We start from the raw sequence: 3997 nt of genomic DNA on the forward strand, positions 1-3997 counted from the left end.
GAGCGATCTCGCGCACCAGCGAGCGCGGTAACGCGCGCGCGCTGCGAGCGATAGCTCGCGTGCGGTGGGCGCTGTGCGGAGGCTTGCGTATGGGACAGCAGCAGCTATGCAACGAGCGCATGGGCTGCGCGCACATGGCCAGCAATGGCTGTGTGCGTACAGCCCATGGGCGTGCAACGCGTAGGGTGTTTGCGTTACGATTAGATCGTTTTGAATGTTTAATTTGAAAATTTCAGTTCACGTAATTTTTAATTGATTTTAAAATTAATAATTTAAATTAATTTCTTGGATTTTAATTTTGAATATTATAATTATAATAAATGGCATTTATTCTAATTATTTTACTAAAATTAAAATCATAAATTAATTTAAATGTGACTGAAATTAAAATTAAATTTTTGGATTCAATTATAAATTTATATGAGCTTTAAATTTTAATTAAATTTGTATGTTTCCGGTTAGACTAGAAATACAATTTTATGTTTAAAATTAGTAAAGCATATGAATTTATTGGTTTGAGTGGGAGTGCTTTTAGTCATAAACTCTTGATTAGGTCTACAAATCCTTAAGGTTAAAACAACTCGATTAGAATTAATAAGGACTGAATAATTGGTAGATTATTGGTGACCTTGATTAATTGCTGCAAATGTTTACGTGATGCATAATGTGTTTAACTAACCAGCTATGTGGGCCATTCATGATAATGAATGGGTGAATGGTATATATTGTATATGTACTGTTTTGCAGGTTATGAAGTGACTAGTATGGCCCAAATAGGATAGAAAATATGGTCTGCGTACCATTAATTTGAATGTAATTGGTCTAAAGTACCAAAGTTATTTTTCAATTCAAATATGGTCTGCGAACCATCAAATAGTTGTAATTAGTTATAGCTTATCCTATTTGAAGAAAATGGTGCCTCCCACGGAGATTTTCAAGACGGACTTTGAAGTCAAAGCTTCAAGATGAAGTCGGGCCATACTAGATCACAAATATCTTATGCATGTTTTAAGTTATTTATTGTTTTAAATATGTCTTAAAATGCATGAGATCAAAAGCTTGATTATGTTGCATGATTAAGGATTTTAGTTCACTTAAAATCTAACCAACATAGTAAGAGCTTTAAGTTCCAAACTTAAAAATTGAGTTAAAAGGTGCCATGCCAAAATATACACTTGCTTGGATATCCTTTACATCAATCTAGTAATAGTTTTCGCTCAGCGAGGTGTTACTTATTGGTCCTAAAGGGGCAAGGTACACAAATAATTGTGAGTACACGTTAGTTTTGGTGAAACTCAACGATATAAGTAAGGAGTCCTTTTATGTCGTGGCAAAATCGATAGGTTTACCTAATAAGTTCTTAGACGTACCTATCAACCAAGAGTAGTTTCTATACTATTAGCAAAAGGCTTTTGCTTACCTAAAATGTTTTAGGATTAAGTCGACAAACTGTGCTTAGTTCTTCAATGATTTTAGGATCTTGGAATCATTTTATTCACACCTGCCGGAACAATAAAATCGAGTAAAATGCTAATAACTTGTTTGAATTGCATGGTTGCTTTAATTTCAAGTTATTATTCATGATAAATGTTTAGACTTTGCATGCTTCAATGTATGTTTTAATTATTGTTTATAATTAAATATCTTGCACTGCAATAAATCCTTTTAGAAAGGTAACAGTAAATTTCCTCGATTGGTAGTGAATCCAAGAACGATTCACGGAAAAGAGAGAAAGTGAGCAATTTAAAATGTACGTTTCTTATATCGACTTTTATGGTTGTTTTCGAATATCAAAATTGAATAGCAAACCAATTGGTGCTTGTGAATTCAAAATACAATGTAGTTTTGAGATCATAAAGCATTGAGTTTAATACGCTCAGCCTTACCAATGGTTAACAACCTAATATCTTTTTCCATTTAATTCTCGAATGAGTCTAGTTCCTAGACATTCGAATAGATCGATACTTAGAGAACTTTAGAAGCTTCTGGTAAGATCATCTAGTTGAAACAAAATATTCAACATAAATTAAAATGGAAAAGAACCTTGTTGGTGACATTGGACATGTCTAACAAAGTATAAAAGTCAACACTAAAGAATTCAATTCTTAAGACTATAAGAAAGGGTACAAGAAATAGGAAAACAAAGGAACATATGAAAGGAATTTACGATTCCGTTTCTACCTATAAGTTTATGTTTAAAGAGGAGTGACCTAGTAATCAAACTTCCTTGGTATCATATACCGCTTGAGGTTCTTACTTCGGTAATAACTCAAACAATGGAAGCTAGGATACACTAATGACCTACAAGTGGGAAATGAAGCATGGCAATGCTACATTAATTGTAGGGTCATCTAAGTTTGTTTTAAGTCCTTTCAAAGGCTGGAACTTAATGGCTATTTTGTTCCATAATCAGCATACCTAAATTTCTGCTTCAAACACAGAAAGACTCACATTCAGAAGAACAAAAACAATGCTTGTTTGTTTGTTTATTTGAATGAAATGGTCAATTACTGGTTGAGTCAATATGCTTGATTAAAACAAACAACTCTTTAAAGAACTTTACTAGGTTCAAATCAAACCCTTGATTTGAGTTCCATTAAATCTTTGGCATTGTTGCTTAGACCATATCAACAAGTTAACATTCATAAGCTCTATTTTGATGGACTTTTGAAAGTTGGTTGATTTCTAGATCAACTTAAGACAAGCTAGTCTTACTTGTTGAAAGTAACAAGGAATATGAACTATTGTTAGAACGCCTAGACGATAGAATTCAAAGCTAAAGAAAGGTTTTATGACTTTATTATTTCACATGGATTTGAGTGAATATAGGTTTATTTACTCAAATGTGATATAAGTTGAATCTGTTTGGCTAGTTCAAAGATTCAGAGGTATAAAATCCACTTGGCAAGAAATCATAAAGATCTAGGTTAGATCATGTTGATGATTACTTGAGACCAAATATGATCATCAATGATTGTGTGTTGTAATTTCACAATCTAGGTCCATAAGATATGGCATATCTTAGTTGGAATAATCGAAGTCAATTAGTACTTGATTCGATCAATGATGAATCATAAAGACTTTTCCTATAATTTCTAAAACAAAATGCTCAACTACCACCAAACTAAACTAAATTCGTCAAAGCTATAGAAAAGAAATTTCAGAATATCTTTTCGATTATATATATCTAGAGAGTTGCAAAACTCAGTGGGAGCTTAGTGTTTGTCATTCGACAAACTAAGGCCCAAGTATAGATATATGTTTCATTGTGATTTATTCAAATGAGACACAAGGGTATTGTTTCTACCACAAATTTTTGAGAACATAATGTTTGTTTGCTCGAAATAATGTCCTTTTGGAGATTCGTTTCCAAAATGACAAGTGGGAGAAAATAGACCTCGAAAGTTTTCGAGGCGAACAACAAACATAAACGGACATTCCGGAGGCTTTTCGAAGTGCTTCAGAAAATCCGAACTTATTCTGAAAGGACTTTAGAAGTAGCTTTTAAAGAATAGACATCTCTTAGAAGACTTTACAAGTGCTTCAAGGAGAATAGAATATTCAAAGGACTCTCAAAGTGCCTGTTGATATTCTATTGTTTGATGTTCTATACCCAAGTAGGCATAGAGTTCAAGTCACTGGAACTATGAGATTCTTCTATTAGATAGTAAGGAAACATAGAGTTCTGGTCAATGAAACTATGAGATTCTTCTATTCGATAGTGAAGAAACCTACAACTTGCAGTCAAACTATTATCATGTAGATTAATGAGTTTATGACTTGTAAGAAAGCTATGACGAAACCTAGATTCCCTAAAATGGTTAGAGGCCATATATAGACTCAAATGTTTTAAATGGTTAGAGGCCATAAAACATACTCAATGTTTTGATGACAAAATTGAAATTTTGTTGATTTGCAAGAATAGTTTCACACCTATTGGTTGCAAGTTTGTTTTAAGGATAAAAACCATCAAACATGGAATTGTGTTCACACACAA

The sequence above is a fragment of the Spinacia oleracea genome, chromosome 5 (assembly GCF_020520425.1).
Source record: "Spinacia oleracea cultivar Varoflay chromosome 5, BTI_SOV_V1, whole genome shotgun sequence".
Lineage (NCBI taxonomy): Eukaryota > Viridiplantae > Streptophyta > Magnoliopsida > Caryophyllales > Amaranthaceae > Spinacia > Spinacia oleracea.